Source organism: Bombina bombina, chromosome 2 (assembly GCF_027579735.1).
Source record: "Bombina bombina isolate aBomBom1 chromosome 2, aBomBom1.pri, whole genome shotgun sequence".
In the NCBI taxonomy this organism is placed as follows: Eukaryota; Metazoa; Chordata; class Amphibia; order Anura; family Bombinatoridae; genus Bombina; species Bombina bombina.
The window spans coordinates 820,067,641-820,085,466 of record NC_069500.1 but is presented as its reverse complement, the minus strand read 5'-3'; the positions used below and the strand labels follow the sequence as shown (position 1 = coordinate 820,085,466).

General features: G+C 38.0%; 1 protein-coding gene across 1 annotated transcript in view; it reads left to right on the top strand.

Annotated features, from left to right (window-relative positions):
• DOT1L (DOT1 like histone lysine methyltransferase) overlaps positions 1-17,826 on the top strand; it is a 742,223-nt gene that overhangs the window by 482,746 nt on the left and 241,651 nt on the right. The window lies entirely within an intron of this gene.

Genomic DNA, 17,826 nt, shown 5'->3' with positions numbered 1-17,826 from the left:
TGTTTTTAGACCTCTAGGTTAATAGTTTTCTTGAAGATTAGGCCAAACTTAAAAAGTGCTGTTTTAACAAGAAACCCTCCCTACTCCATTCTCGCTGTGTGTTTCTCTTTCTACTTGGAAGATGCTACTTTCTTTGACCCCTCTTTTCCATTCACATAAATTACCATGCCTCCTTCACTGTGCTGCGGAATATGTTTGCACTATATAAATTATAACAATAATCTGGTGTATGTCATTTTATGTGGGTTCTACTTCACTCTATTGCTTTTCTAAGACCGCATGTAATCCATCCACATTCTTTTAACTTATGGCTGGTACCTGGATTAATGATTGCCCAACCTCTTCTTTTTTTTTTTTTTCTCTCTATTGCGAACTGCTCATAATTTGGCTGAGGGTGCTTTATTTTCCAGATCTGTTTTTTTTTTTTTTAAGGGGGGGGGGTTGTTGTGGGGGTTTTTTTTGCATTCTACAAAGTCTACTCTTTAATCTGTTTATTGCCCATTATTTTCACTTCAGTCATGAGTATTTTATTGTGCCTTCCACTGCAGCTTTATATGGTTGTTTTTCCTCTGCATTGGCTCACTGATAATTCTAGATTATAACAGTTCTCAACAGTGATCACAGTATAGGAGCAGGAAGTTTATCTATGCAAGAGCTACACCCAGTTTTAAATTTGTTTTTCTACATCATGCAACTACTCTATATGTTCCTCATTAAAGGATTCAGTGGACCACAATATTGAATCCTTCAATTGCAGACTTGGAAGCTGTTCTTTATTCCTTACGTCTCTTGTAGTCAGAACTATCAGTATTTAGCTTGCATCTGTGCTGGAGTATCTCCATTTTGTGTCTGTCTCCACAATGATATTTTAGACGGTACTTCACACCCAGTCAGCCAATCTCTTAATTTGTTGTGCTTCAACTGATACAATACATTATGCTTATCAGCATGGGCTTAGATGTAAACACATGTCAGACACAACATCACTGTGACTAAAATCAGCTGAAAATGCCTCTGTACACAAGCTCAAGAGTGCTTACTGTGTGAAAACAAAATGTTTGGTTTAAACATGGAAGCTCTTACAACAATATCACCAAGGTAAAATATACATTTTTTAAATTATTATTATTACCTAATATAAACAAAAGTTCTAGCCTTTCACCTTCCTTTCACTACTAGCATTTCTTCCAGCATTATTCTTCCCCCTACATGTTCATGGAAACTAAGGATGGATTCTTTCCATTTTCTTATTTTTAAATGACATTAAAGCCCTTTCAAGCTTTTATACTATTGGATGTTTTGACTCTTTCTCCGGACCAGTAGACCCTTCCATGTGATGATTCTTATTAATTTGATACATAATTGTATATAAACATTTCCTTCTTCATGTGCTTTTTTCTTTTTTATGACACGATGAGTCCACAGATCATCTTAATTTCTAATAGGCTATTCACCTCCTGGTCAGCAGGAGGAGGCAAAGGACACCACAGCAGAGCTGTTAAATAGCTCCTCCCTTCCCTCCCACTCCAGTCATTCTCCTTGCCTACGTTAGTGATAGGAAGAGGTAAAGTGAGGTGTTAGAAAAGATTCTTCAATCAAGAGTTTATTATTTTTAAAGTAGTGCCAGAGTGTGCTGCTTTGTTCTAGGGTGTAGCCGTAGTCTATATCAGTCTCTTCAGTAGAGCTTTTGGTGGCTTTAGAGCAATGGGAAATTTTTGCTGCCCTTACCAAGAAAATCTGAGCGATATTACTCAGAACTTTCGTTTTAAATTACAGGCCCATGTGAGGGAGAGGACCTCGCAAACCTGAGAACTGCCTTACTGTCCGGCAGAAGATGAGGTAAGTGCTAACTTTATTCTGGGTGTTGAAAAGGCTCAGAAGAAAGGTTGGACACTTAATCTTTATTATACATCATTGGATTTGACCTCTTTAGCAGATGGTTACAGATAGATTCCCCCAGAGGCTTAGGGGACACTTTGGGACAGTTTAAACGCAGACACGTGGGATACATGGGACATGTGCTCTCATCTCCTGGCGGTTTAATAATAGCCGACCGGGTGATCCCCTATTGACAAGATTGATATGTATTCTAAGACGGGCTCAGTGTGAGGGGAGTTACGCTTAGTAAAAATATTTAAATCTTATCTCCCGGCGGTTTAATAATAGCCGACAGGGAGATCTCCTATTACCATAACTGATGAGCTCTACAAAAGACGAGCTCAGGGTGAGGTTTTGAAGGGGACTGTGTTCTCATCTCCCAGCGGTTTAATGGTAGCCGACCGGGAGAAAACACATTGACATCAGTGTGAGGTGTTTGACAATAGATTAGAGTGTTTAGTCTCTTGGACTAGCAGCTGCCAAGCTGAAACTGATCCGTTATTGCGCTCCCGACGGTTCTGCTTTGTAAAAATAAAAAGATCAATGGCGACCGGGAGATTATGCTCACGCCCTCGATGGGTGGAGTTATGTGTGGCGCCAATTGTTTTCCGAACGGAGGGATAGAGGAGAATGTTTACTCTTTATTAGAGAGAGTAACGGACTGGACAGTGTTTCAAAAGGTCTTAGTCCGGAATATTTACTGTGCAAAGGGGGTTTTCAGTAATGTGTTTTTATGCACCGAGTTTGCACGTTTAATTTAGAAGTTACTTGTTAAAAATTTAAAGTGACAGTAACATAACTAAAGAAGTTTCTCTTTAAAAGTTAGAGAAAGTAAAGTTTTGTTCTGGGTTGGTTTTTCCTGTATTATTCATCCATATGTGTGGCAGAGTGTTCCAAGAAACCCTACAAAGTACCTCCTTATGTTTTGATATGAATGGAGAGATCCTTACTATAAGAATAAAAACTTTTTTTTCTCCAAAAGTGCAAACTATTTTATAACCCACACATGCAGTGCCCTGCGCCTCTTCACTAACTCCACCTGGGGTTAATTGACAAAACATTGTTTCCTAAGATCATTAAAGCAATTTCTGATGTATTTACTCAGTGAATATTGCTGATACAGTAGTAGCTTTTCATAATTATCCTCCTTGAAGCATGAAGTGGGGGATACTTCGGTAGTAGATAAGGGGGAAATCTCAGACTCTGTAATTTCTTTTGTTGATACTGAAGTTTCCTTTTAGTTTAGGCTTCAACTCCTCTGGTTATTAGGTTTCTGATACCCTGGATGACTCCGACATTATCGGCGTAGTCAATCCTAATAAGTCCAGTACACTTTACAAAGTCGGGGAGAAACTGGGTACCCCCTTTTTCTCCATATATAGCAGACTGTATCCAGGAGTCTTGTCAATAGTACCCAGGGAAGGGGTGTACGTCAGAGTTTACATCTACCTGCGGTTTGTATTGCTTTGTCACCAGTGTGGTGGCGTACTGTTTTGATGCGTGGTCTGATTCTATCAGACAGACACTTCTCTCGAAGAAGTCCGGGATAGGACTAAGGCAATTAAGTTAGCCGACTTCTTTATACCAGATGCTCCTCTTCAAGGTTTAAGCTGGGAGCTAAGTTTTCAGGTTTTTGCCATATGGCCCGCAGAGCGTCAGGAAAGATGTGATCTGCGGATACCTCATCTGAGTATAAACTTTTGAGTGATTCCCTACAAGGGAAGACCTTGTTTGGACCCATTTTAGCGGAAATTCTCTCTGATATTCGAGAGGAAAAGGAACATTCATTCCCTCTGGAATAGGGGAATGCAATTCACGTATCCTGCTAGAACAAAAGACACCAGGAAGACTCTGTATCCTTAGGATACAATCTGGAGTCAGGACTTTTCTTCCAGGGGCAGATCTTTGCTTTAAATATCTGCAGAAGAACAGAGGCATTTTTCCATTGCATAGGAGACCTCTCTGACGTGGGAGCGATAGTCCCTGTTTGGATTCCGGAACAGAGTCTGGAATTTATCCCAACTTTCTTTCATGTAATTAGCAAGAGTCCATGAGCTAGTGACGTATGGGATATACATTCCTACCAGGAGGGGCAAAGTTTCCCAAACCTCAAAATGCCTATAAATACACCCCTCACCACACCCACAAATCAGTTTTACAAACTTTGCCTCCCAAGGAGGTGGTGAAGTAAGTTTGTGCTAGATTCTACGTTGATATGCTCTTCGCAGCAGGCTGGAGCCCTGTTTTCCTCTGTGTGCAGTGAATGTCAGAGGGATGTGAAGAGAGTATTGCCTATTTGAATTCAATGATCTCCTTCTACGGGGTCTATTTCATAGGTTCTCTGTTATCGGTCGTAGAGATTCATCTCTTACCTCCCTTTTCAGATCGACGATATACTCTTATATACCATTACCTCTACTGATTCTCGTTTCAGTACTGGTTTGGCTTTCTACTACATGTAGATGAGTGTCCTGGGGTAAGTAAGTCTTATTTTCTGTGACACTCTAAGGTATGGTTGGGCACTTTTATATAAAGTTCTAAATATATGTGTTTAAACATTTATTTGCCTTGATTCAGGATGTTCAACATTCCTTATTTCATACAGTCAGTTTCATATTTGGGATAATGCATATGAATAAATCAATTTTTTATTACCTTAAAATTTGACTTTTTTCCTGTGGGCTGTTAGGCTCGCGGGGGCTGAAAATGCTTCATTTTATTGCGTCATTCTTGGCGCGGATTTTCTTGGCGCAAAAATTTTCTTGTCATTTCCGGCGTCATACGTGTCGCCGGAAGTTGCGTCATTTTTTGACGTTTTTGCGCCAAAAAATGTCGACGTTACCGGATGTGGCGTAATTTTTGGCGCCAAAAGCATTTAGGCGCAAAATTATGTGGGCGGCTTTTTTGGCGCTAAAAAATTCGAGCGTCGTTGTCTCCACAATATTTAAGTCTCATTATTTATTGCTTCTGGTTGCTAGAAGCTTGTTCATTGGCATTTTTTTCCCATTCCTGAAACTGTCATTTAAGGAATTTGATCAATTTTGCTTTATATGTTGTTTTTTCTATTACATATTGCAAGATGTCTCAGATTGACCCTGAATCAGAAGCCACTTCTGGAAAAACGCTTAACTGAGTTTCAGTTCTACCAAAGCTAAGTTCATTTATTTTAAATGTTATAAATGTTTATCTTTAGCTATGGTTTGTAATAAGTTATTATGATATACTTTTACATGCAAGAATCCATTAGTATTTATGCTTTATATATTGCCATTCTTACATCTTATGTATAAGAAATATTTTTCTGATTCTATTTTAAAGGCTTTGTCTGACTTCGTGCCTTCTAATAAAATTTTTAAGTCTTTTTCACTTCTTTTTTAATTATTGAAGTTTCAAATGACCAACAACATACTGATTTATCCTTCTCTGATGATGTTTTTTCTCTTTCAGAATTTTCTTCATCAGATATTGACACTAACAAATCTACCTTTTTATTATTTTTTTATTATTAAAGTACATTTGTTCTTTGTTGAAAAGGTGTTGATTATTTTGGATATTAAGGTAACTAGTTCTTTAAGACTAGCTGACACTATTTCTGCCTATTTATTCTTCTGTGTTTTCAGAGGTTTTCTTTCCAATTCCCCATACTAGGGAATGGAATAGGCTGAGAATTTTCTTTTATTCCTTCTTCAAAGGTTTTAAACTATATTCTTTGCCAGCAGTTAAATTCAATTTGGAGGGTTCTCCAATTTATTGGCGCTATCTCTACTCCTACTAATTATGCTATTGTTTCTATAGCAAAATAGTATTTATTTTCCTTTAGATAGTTGTATCTTATTTATGGAAAATTATTTAGTTTCAGGTACTTTTCTTGGTCCTGTGATTTATTTGGATATTGCAATTGCTTCATTTTAGCATTGTTAAGGGACAACATTTACTAGACTAGGTGCTGTTGCATTTGTCTTGTTGTTTTGCATTTATTGATTATTCAAGTCCACTGTATTGACTGGTCCTTTAAACTGGACTATCATGCTAATAATTTCATTTGTGTCTTCATTTTCTTGAATATTTTCGCAAATGAGGCTTAATCTATGTCTTTAGCTATTTTAGCTAGAAGAATTTTGTGATTTTTAAAAAAATCCATATTTCTTTTGTTCTAAGATAATCAATTTGTTTTATAATTGGATTCAATTCTTAACTGTTACTCTGGGCTTCAAGATTGAGTTCTAAGACTAAAACTTTAAGCTTATACTAGTTTGGTTGTTCTTATTAAGGAACGAATTCCTGAGTTCTTTCCCAAGTAACATGTTTATAATTGGGGTTTGAAATCAGCTCCCTAATATTGCGATGTACGTGACGTATTCCAGCTTGGCTGGTAAAGGGCAGGTTAAGACTTCTTTGAAATGTATTTGGTTCTATTTGGTCCAAATTTCTTTGATTTTATTCCAGTAAGGCTAACACTTTCTTTCAGTGTGTTTCTGTCCTATATATTTTGGGTACTGTTGAAGCATGGCTGGGCACCCATGGGGTTCAAGCGCTGCTCAGACCTGGAATCTTCTGGGGTATTTCTTCCAGTTCCTTTTTTAGGAACTGGGTTTTGTAGTTTTATTTAAACTATTTTGCCTTTTTATGGTCAGTGATAGCATTATTTGTTTTCATTAGATACAATAAATGCATATTTTAATTTTTCTGTTTTCATTCAGATTATTTTCTGAGGATGCGGAATCTCATATGATTCACTTTGCTCTTCAGGACATAGTTAGAGGATCTTTTTTTCAAAAGCTCTTGATTCCTCACACAAGGGTCACCTTTTTTAGGTTTCCAGATAGTTTGTGTCACTGTCTTTGTCTCAATCAGACATGGGACAATTTTATTGGGTTCCGTCTGTCGGTACCTTTAGTCTCTATTATTTCCTTCAGTTGCTATATATGCATAGAAGTTTTAGGTCTTATGGCCACAGCATTGGATTCAATTCCCTTTGCTCATTTTCAATAGAAAGAACCTTTCCAGTCTTTTATGATTGTTGTTTCTTCAAGAACATGGTTGGAGGATCAATTTACCAAAAAGTTCGTTGATTCCTCAGACAAGGGTAACCTTTTTAGGTTTCCAGATACATTCAGTGTCCTTGACTCTGTCTCTGACGGACAAGAGACGTCTGATATTGGTTTCAGCTTATCGAAACCTTCAGTCTCAATCATTCCCTTCAGTAGCCTTATGCATGGAAATTCTAGGTCTTATGACTGCTGCATTGGACGCGATCCCCTTTGTTCGTTTTCACATGCGTCCTCTTCAGCTCTGTATGCTGAACCAGTGGTGCAGGGATTATACAAAGATATCTCAATTAATATCTTTAAAACCGATTGTTCAACACTCTCGGACGTGGTGGACAGACCACCATCGTTTAGTTCAGGGGGCTTCTTTGTTCTTCCAACCTGGACTGTGATCTCAACAGATGCAAGTCTGACAGGTTGGGGAGCTGTATGGGGGTTTCTGACAGCACAAGGGGTTTGGGAATCTATGGAGGCGAGATTACCAATAAACATTTTGGAACTCCGTGCAATTTTCAGAGCTCTTCAGTCGTGGCCTCTTCTAAAGAGAGTCGTTCATTTGTTTCCAGACGGACAATGTCACAACTGTGGCATATGTCAATCATCAAGGAGGGACTCACAGTCCTCTGGCTATGAAAGAAGTATCTTGAATACTTGTATGGGCGGAATCCAGCTCCTGTCTAATTTCTGTGGTTCATATCCCAGGTATAGACAATTGGGAAGCGGATTATCTCAGTCGCCAAACGCCGGGCGAATGGTCTCTTCACCCAGAGGTATTTCTTCAGATTGTTCAAATATGGGAACTTCCAGAAATAGATCTGATGGCTTCTCATCTAAACAAGAAGCTTCCCAGGTATCTGTCCAGATCCAGGGATCCTCAGGCGGAAGCAGTGGATGTATTGTCACTTCCTTGGAAGTATCATCCTGCTTATATCTTTCCGCCTCTAGTTCTTCTTCCAAGAGTGATTTCCAAGATTCTAAAGGAGCGTTAGTCTATTCTGCTGGTGGCTCCAGCATGGCCTCACAGGTTTTGGTATGCGGATCTTGTCCGGATGGCTACTTGCCAACCGTGGACTCTTCCGTTAAGACCAGACCTTCTATCGCAAGGTCCTTTTTTCCATCAGGATCTCAAATCCTTAAATTTGAAGGTATGGAGATTGAACGCTTGATTCTTAGTCATAGAGGTTTCTCTGACTCCGTAATTAATACTATGTTACAGGCTCGTAAATCTGTATCTAGGATGATATATTATCGAGTCTGGAAGACTTACATTTCTTGGTGTTCTTCTCATCATTTTTCTTGGCATTTTTTTAGAATTCCTAGAATTTTACAGTTTCTTCAGGATGGTTTGGATAAAGGTTTGTCTGCAAGTTCCTTGAAAGGACAAATCTCTGCTCTTTCTGTTCTTTTTTCACAGAAAGATTGCTAGTCTTCCTGATATTCATTGTTTTGTACAAGCTTTGGTTCATATAAAACCTGTTAAGTCAGTTTCTCCTCCTTGGAGTTTGAATTTGGTTCTAGGGGCTCTTCAAGCTCCTCCGTTTGAACCTATGCATTCGCTGGATATTAAATTACTTTCTTGGAAAGTTTTGTTTCTTTTGGCCATCTCTTCTGCTAGAAGAGTTTCTGATTTATCTCCTCTTTCTTGTGAGTCTCCTTTTCTGATTTTTCATCAGGATAAGGCGGTTTTGCGAACTTCATTTAAATTTTTACCTAAGGTTGTGAATTCTAACAACATTAGTAGAGAAATTGTAGTTCCTTCATTGTGTCCTAATCCTAAGAACTCTAAGGAAAGATCGTTGCATTCTTTGGATGTAGTTAGAGCGTTGAAATATTATGTTGAAGCTACTGAAGATTTCCGAAAGACTTCTAATCTATTTGTTATCTTTTCTGGTTCTAGGAAAGGTCAGAAGGCTTCTGCCATTTCTTTGGCATCGTGGTTAAAGTCTTTGATTCATCATGCTTATGTTGAGTCGGGTAGAACTCCGCCTCAAAGGGTTACAGCTTATTCAACTAGGTCAGTCTCTACTTCCTGGGCATTTAGGAATGAAGCTTCGGTTGATCAGATTTGCAAAGCAGCAACTTGGTGTTCTTTGCATACTTTTACTTAATTCTACCATTTTGATGTGTTTTCTTCCTCAGAAGCAGTCTTTGGTAGAAAAGTACTTCAGGCAGCTGTTTCAGTTTGATTCTTCTGCTTATATTTTCAGTTTTTTTCATTATAAGATTTAAACTTTGTTTTGGGTGTGGATTATTTTTCAGCGGAATTGGCTGTCTTTATTTTATCCCTCCCTCTCTAGTGACTCTTGCGTGGAAGATCCACATCTTGGGTATTCATTATCCCATACGTCACTAGCTCATGGACTCTTGCTAATTACATGAAAGAAAACATAATTTATGTAAGAACTTACCTGATAAATTCATTTCTTTCATATTAGCAAGAGTCCATGAGGCCCACCCTTTTTTTGTGGTGGTTATGATTTTTTTGTATAAAGCACAATTATTCCAATTCCTTATTTTTTATGCTTTCGCACTTTTTTTCTTATCACCCCACTTCTTGGCTATTCATTAAACTGATTTGTGGGTGTGGTGAGGGGTGTATTTATAGGCATTTTGAGGTTTGGGAAACTTTGCCCCTCCTGGTAGGAATGTATATCCCATACGTCACTAGCTCATGGACTCTTGCTAATATGAAATAAATGAATTTATCAGGTAAGTTCTTACATAAATTATGTTTTTTCGGGGTTCCCAAAAGGAGGGAATCCTCAGTCCTGTTTGTAGACCTCCAAGAGTCTAAATAAATTCATAAAATTAACGTCCTTCAAGAAGGAAGCTATTAGTTTCACTTTCCCTTGTTTCAAGAGGATCAATCTGACACTGAGGAATAATGGACGTGTATTTGCATGTTCCCATTCATAGGGATCATCACAAGTTTCTAAGGTTTGCCTTTCTAGACAAACTTTTACAATCCATGACTCTTCCCGTCGATCTTGCGTCAGCTCCCAGACTTTCTCAGAGGTTTTGGGACCGCTGTTGGAGGTGCTTTGATTAAGGGACATTGCAGTGTCTCCCTATTTTTCCGACACATTAGTCCAGGCACCATCCTCACAACAAACAAGATCCCACACGGAAATGTTGTTATCCCTTCTGAGATCTCACGGATGGAAGGTAAATTCCTTAGTTCCAAATACAGGGGTAACTTTCTTGGGAACAATAATAGATTCCCTATCTGTGTTGATTTTTCTGACAGAAGTCAGGACATTAAAGATTTTCGATTCTTGTCTAGCTCTTCAATCCACCCCTCGACCATCAGGTGCTCAGTGCATGGAGGTAATCGGGCTGATGTGGGTGATATTCAATGCTCTTCTGGCCTGGCCCTAGTTAGCCTCGGTCCAGTTTATCAGGTTCCAATCGGACAACATAACTTTAGTAGTTTGCATCATTCATCAGAAAGGAACAAAAAGTTCCTTAGCGATGACAGAGGAACCAAAATAATTCGGTGGAGGTCCATTCCTGCTGTCTGTTGGCGATCTACATCTCAGGGGTGGACTTCTAGGAATTTCCTGAGTAAGGCAGACCTTTCATCAGGTGAGTGGGAACTCCATCCGGAAGTGTTTACCAGTCTTATTCGCAGCAGTCAGCCGGAATTAGATCTCATGGCATCTCGGCAGAATACCGAGGTCCAGGGATCCTCAGGCGGTACTGATAGATACCCTGGCGGTAACTTGGACCTTCAGTCTAGCATACCTATTTCCTCCGTTGGCTCTTCTTCCTCGGGTCATTGCTCAAGTTCAGTAGGAGAGGGCCTCTGTGATTCTCATTGCACCGACTTGACCTCGCCGGATTTTGTTTGCAGATCTGGTGGACATGTCTCTGCCACTTTGGAAACTTCCGTATAGGGAGGACCTTCTAATTTGAGGGCCCTTTCCTCACCCATATCTAATTTCTCTGAAACTGTCTACTTGGAGATTGAACGCTTAATTTTGTCTAAAGCAAGGTTTTCTGGCTCGGTCTTAGACCATGATTCAGGCTCATAATCCTGTTTTCTAGAAGGATTTACCATAAGATATGGTGTGTATATCTATATTGGTGCGAATTTTAAGGCTAATCCTGGAGTAGATTTCGGATTCATGGAAATCTGTCTTTTCTCCAAGAAGCTTTGGAGAAAAGTTTTTCTCTGCAAGTTTCCTAAAGAGTCAGATATCTGCCTTGTCTATTTTGTTCCGTAACCGCCTGGTGGACGTCCCAGACGTACAATCATTTTGTCAGGTCTGGTCAGGATAAGGTCTGTGTTCCAACCAGTTACTCCTCCATGGAGTCTGTTTAGTTCTCAAAGTTTCTTCAAGGGGCTTCGTCTGAGCCTATGCTTTCCTTAGATATTAAAGTTTTTATCTTGGAAAGTTTTATTTCTTGTTGCTATTCGTCTGCTCGTAGAGTGTCAGCTCTCAGCATTGCAGTAGGAGTCTCCTTACCTTATTTTCCATTCAGATAAGGTAGTTTTCCATACTAATTTAGGATTTCTTCCTAAGGTTGTTTCTGATAGGAACATTAATCAGGGGATTGTTGTTCCTTCCTTGTGTCCTAATTCATCTTCTTAGAAAGAACGTCTTCTGCACAATTTGGACGTGGTCCGTGCTTTAAACTTTTTACCTGCTGGCGACTAAGGATTTCACCAGTCTTCTGCTTTATTTGTGTTTTTCTCAGGAGAAAGTAAGGGCCAGAAAGCTACTTCTCTTTCTTTCTGGCTGAAGAGTATTATACGTTTTGCTTTTGAGATTGCTGGACCACAGCATCCAGAGAGAGTTAAGGCTCATTCCACGAGGGCCGTTGTTTCCTTGTGGACGTTCAAGAATGACGCTTCTGTGGAAGGCTTCAACTTGGTTCGCGGTTTACACTTTTTCAAAGTCCTATAAATTTTGCATTTTTATCTTGGCTGAGGCCGCTTTTGGGAGTAGGGTTCTTCAAGCAGTGGTGCCTTCAGTTTAGGTTTCCTGTCTTGTCCCTCTCGTATCATCCATGTACTCTAGCTTGGGTTTTGAATCCCATTAGTAATTAAGATGATCCGTGGATTCATCCTGTCATAAAAAAGAAAAGAAAATGTATCCTTGCCTGATAAATTTATTTATTTTTTGACCTGATGAGTCCACGACCCACCCTGTTCTTGTAAGACAGGTTGTTGGTCCTTGTAAACTTCAGACACACCTGCTCCTTGACTTTTCCTTTCTTTCCTTAACTTCGGTCGAATGACTGGAGTCATTCTTTGCCTCCTCCTGCTGACCAGGAGGGGAATATCCCATTAGCAATTAAGATGATCCGTGGACTCATCGTGTCAAAAAAGAAATAAATTTATCAGGTAAGCATAAATTTTCTTTTTTTTTTTTTTTTTTTTGATGACCGTTTACTAACTGATAAATACATGTTCACATTCTTAGTGATCTTAAATGCAGACCCTCCATTCCTGGTTTGATGCGTTTTTTTAATTTATTTTTGTTTTTTTAAATAACTTATTTTATTTGTTTTGACATCTCTCTCTGCTTGCTAAAAAATAATAATCAAATCTGTAGAGAGGAGGAGAGTAGGCATGCAGTTACAGTTTAGCCACCAATCAGAAAGCGCTACCCAGGTGCTTAACAAAAAATGGGCTGGCTCCTAAGCTGTACATTCATTTTCAAATAAAGAAAGATAGCAAGAGAACAAAGAAATTTCATAGGATTAAATTAGAAAGTTGCTTATAATTGCATGCTCTATCTGAATCATGAAAGAAAATATTTGGGTTTAGTATCTCTTTAAAGGGATAGAAAAGGCAAAATTATACTTTGGATAGAGCATGTAATTTAGGTCACTTTTAAATTCAATTCTATTTTCAAATGTGCTTTATTCTTTTGTAAAAGAATATGCACATATTCTACACTAGTGGGAGCTAGCTGCTGATTGGTGCCATTTGTCTCTTGTGATTGGCTAACTAGATCTGTTCATTGCCAGTAGTGCAATGCTGCTTCTTCAGTAACGGATAACAAGAAAATAAAGCAAATTGCATAATAGATTGGATTGTTTAAAATTGTATGCTCTATCCAAATCATGAAAGAAATTTTGGGGTTTCCGGTCTCTTTAAAGGGACACTCAAGTCAAAATTAAACTTCATGATTCAGATAGAGCAGCCATTTTAAACAACTTTCCAATTTACTTCCATTAACAATATGTGCACAGTCTTTTTATATTTACACTTTTTGAGTCACCAACTCCTACTGAGCATGTGCAAGAGTTCACAGTATATACGTATATGCATTTGTGATTGGCTGATGGCTGTCACATGATACAGGGGGAGTGGAAATAGACAACTTTGCAATTTATTTAACAAAAATCTACTACTCATTTGAAGTTCAGACAAAGTGCTATTGCATTGTCTTCTTATCATGCATTTGTTGTTTATGCAAATCTACTGTATTGACTGGTCCTTTAAAGGAACATTAAACCCCAATTTTTTCTTTCATGATACAGTTTTAAACAACAATCTAATTTACTTCTATTATCTAATTTGCTTCTTTCTTTACATATCTGTTGTTGAAGAAATGGCAATGCACATGGGTCATCCAATCACACGAGGTATCTATGTGCAGCTACCAATCAGCAGCTACTGAGCCTATTTAGAGAAGCTTTTCAGGAAAGAATATCAAGAGCATTAAGCAAATTAGATAATAAAAGTAAATTAGAAAGTTGTTTAAAATTGTTTTCTCTATCTGAATGATGAAAGAACATTTTTGGGTTCAAAGTCCCTTTAAGCCAACAAAGGAGAGGCATGTATAGGAAAGGGATGTTCATAAAACACTTCTTTGAACATTTCAAATGATAGTATACTCCACTGGTACTAGAATATTGTCACCTCTCAGTGAAAGTATTGATTTAGTCTTACCTCCAACTGATGAGAAGCTTTTGTAAATAGATACTGTCTCTGGAAGCAAGATACGTAAGCCATTGGATTTGTACATTTTTTTAATTTAATAGGCCGATTTGTAGGAAAATAGTTTATCTGAATTTTAAGCAAATCTTTGAGTGATTGCAAACATTAGAGGTGACCGCACAGAACAATGCAAGCAGGTTACAATAATGTACCCTTGAGGATGCGGTTAGAATTAGTGGGCACATTTATAGATGGATTACTAGTAAAATATTTAAAGACTGCTTGATTTATGAAGCTAGACCAAATTAAAAACACAGTAAGACTAGGTAGACCATTTAATCTGTACATAATCAATTTTCTCACGTTATATACATTTTTAAACGGCTTTCCAATTTAGTTAAAGGGACATTCAACACAAAAATGATTGTTTAAAAAGATAGATAACGCCTTTACTACCAATTCCTCAGCTCTGCACAACCACCATTGTTATATTAATATACTTTATAACCTTTAAAGGACAAGTCAACACTGTAGATTTGCATAATCAACAAATGCATGATAAGAAGACAATGCAAAGCACTAAGTCTGAACTTCAAATGAGTAGTAGATTTTTGTTAAATAAATTGCAGTTATGTCTATTTCCACTCCCCCTGTATCATGTGACAGCCAATCACAAATGCATATACGTATATTCTGTGAATTCTTGCGCATGCTCCATAGGAGCTGGTGACTCAAAAAGTGTAAATATAAAAATACTGTGCACATTTTGTTAATGGAAGTAAATTGGAAAGTTGTTTAAAATTGCTGCTGTATCTGAATCATGAAGTTTCAGTTTGACTTGAGTGTCCCTTTTAAACCTATAAATTTCTGCCTTTTTCTAAGCCACTAAAGACTGCCTCTTATCACATGCTTTTTTATTTGCTTTTCACAACAGGGGAGTGCTGGTTCATGTGAGCCATATAGATAACATTGTGCTCATGCCCGTGGAGTTGTGGCTGCCACTGCACTAATTGGCTAAAATGCAAGTCAATAGATAATAAATAACCATGTGATCAGGGGGCTTTCAAGAGGCCTAGATACAAGTTAATCACAGAGGTTAAAAATATATTAATCTAACCATGTTGGCTGTACAAAACTGGGAAATGGGTAATAAAGGGATTATCTAATTTTTTTTAAACAATAGAAATTTTGGAGTAGACTGTCCCTTTTAAAGGAACAATCAACTCAAAAATGTTTATTTAGAAAGATAGATAATCCCTTTATTACCCATTCCCCAGTTTTGCATAGCCAACATGGTTATATTAAAGGGACATGAAACCCAAAATTTTTATTTCATGATTCAGGTAGAGAATACGATTTTAAACAACTTTCCAATTTACTTCTATTATTTAATTTGCTTCATTCTTTTGTTGTTCTTTGCTAAAAGGTTTATCTATGAAAGCTCAGGAGCAGCAGAGAATCTAGGTTCTAGCTGCTGATTGGTCGCTGCATATATATACCGATTGTCATTGGCTCACCCATGTGTTTAGTTAGAAACCAGTAGTGCATTGCTGCTCCTTCAACAAATGATACCAAGAGAATAAAATAAATTAAATAGAAGTAAATTAGAATTTTTTTAAAAAAATGTATTCTCTATCTGAATCATGAAAGAAAATTTTTGGGTTTCATGTCCCTTTAATATACTTTTAACCTCTGTGATTACCTTGTATCTAAGCCTTTTCTGACAGCCCCCTGATCACATGACTTTTTATTTGACTTGCCTTTTATCCAATTAGTACAGTGTCTGCCACAACCCACAGGCGTTAGCACAATGTTATCTATATGGCTTACATGAACTAGCATCCTGTTGTGAAAAGCTAATAAAAAAGCATGTGATAAGAGGCTCTCTTTAGTGGCTTAGAAACAGGCAGAAATTTAGAGGTTTAAAGGTTTTAAGTAGATTCATATATCAATGCTGGTTGTGCAAAGCTGAGGAATGGATAGAAAGGCGTTTATCTTTCTTTCCTAAGAAATGGAGAGTCCACAATGTCATTCCAATTACTACTGGGATATTCACTCCTGGCCAGCAGGAGGAGGCAAAGAGCACCACAGCAGAGCTGTTAAGTGTCACTTCCCTTACCCATAACCCCCAGTCATTCTCTTTGCCTCTTTCAATGGAGGACGTGAAGTTGGTGTCTGAAGATTTTTATTCCTTTAATGGGTACTTTTCCCTGCAAGCAAGGATTGGGGTTTAGCTGTGTCCACGTCAATCTCTTGAGTAAGAGTAGTGGTGGCTTTTAAGCAGTTAGAAAGTGGTAAGGTTGTCCTTGCTTTGTTTTCTAACATAATTGCTACCCTAGTTCAAGAAAGCCAGAGTTGGTTACTCTGTTCTTTCTATTTCTACAGGTCTCTGTAAGGAGTATGTGTTCTTTCACGACTTGTGAGCGGTCTTCCTGCCCGACAGCTGGATTTGCAGGTTAGTGCTTTTGTCTTCTAGGTATGGGAGACTTGCACTTGGGAAAATTATTTTGGGACATATGTAATTGTTGATGTAGGATTTTCTTGGGGCAGTGTGCAGGCACTTGTGTATGTGTGGAGACTAAGGGGTTACTAACTTCCCTTACTGTGTTTGGGATGGTGTATCTGGGACTCAAGTTTACATTTGCTAGTTGGCAGTCTAAGTATATTTTCTCAGGTATTTTATTTTGTAGAAAATACGACCTCTTTCTTTCCTAAGATATGGTGAGTCCATGGAATCAATTACTAGTGGGGAATATTACTCCTGTCCAGCAGGAGGAGGTAAAGAGCCACACAGCAAAGCTGCTATATATGTCACTTCCCTTACCCATAATCCTCAGTCATTCTCTTTGCCTGCAGTGCAAGGAGGAGGTGAAGTTTTGGTGTCTGATCTACAATCAAGATTTTTTTATTTTAAAGCAGAGTAGGTTTGCTCTGATCTTTCTAGCCTTAGCCCATGTCAGTCTCTTCAGTAGGGCAGTGGTGGCTTTTAAGCAATTGGGAACTTGTGGGGTACAATCCTCGCTGCGTTTTCCTAAAACATTTTGCTGCCCTATTTAGATAGCCTGAGTAGGTTTACTCAGTCTTTCTGTATTTCCACAGGTCCATGTGTGGGATGGCTAAGTGCCAGTTTTATTTTACTATGTAGTAGGGAAAAATTTGGCACTTATTCAGCTGAAATGCTGCAGGGGGACTTTTTTATTATTCCTGTCAGGGTGCAGTTTTTTTATGGCAGTTTTTGCAGGCACTGTTGAGGGGAGGAGTTATTTATTTTGTCAATGGCTCAGTCAGGATCCGTTTTTAGTAACGGATTATGTACTTTTATTGGGGGGGTTTATTGTTTGTTTTTAAGCCTGTTTACAAAAAAGTTGTTTATAAAGAAAAGGTATACAACATAGAACGATAATTTTTCACAGTCTCTTGTTCAGACTAAACACATGAATATGTGCAAATAAATAGATTGTGAATGGAATATTCATATGTAATCAATATCTGACCAATTTTATCGTCACATACGTATGTCAATAAATCTTAAGATCAAATCTTAAATCATATGAAAATAATATATCACAGCCATTCTGATAGTTTTAAGTACATGTTAACGATAGATGTATATTAATTTACCTATCAATAAAAAGTTTAACATCACTAATTTTATTTATTCCGAAAGGAGAGCCAGTCTTTAAGGTGTAAATCCAGTATATCTCTTTTACTGAGAGCCTGGTATCTATCTCTTCCTCTAACACCCAAGTTAACCTGTTCTATACCTTGGAATCTAAAATGCCTTAAACGGTCGTCATGTTGGAAAAAATGTTTAGTAACTGGGGTCTTAGGGGTCTCAGCCTCTAGAGACAGTAGATGTTCTCTGATTCTGTTCTTGAGGTTTCTAGAGGTGAGACCCACATATTGAAGTTTGCAAAGCATACAAGTTACAAGATAAACTACAAAAGTTGAATTGCAGTTAATCTTTTCTCTATTAGTGGAAGTAAAGCTATCTCCCATGATGAC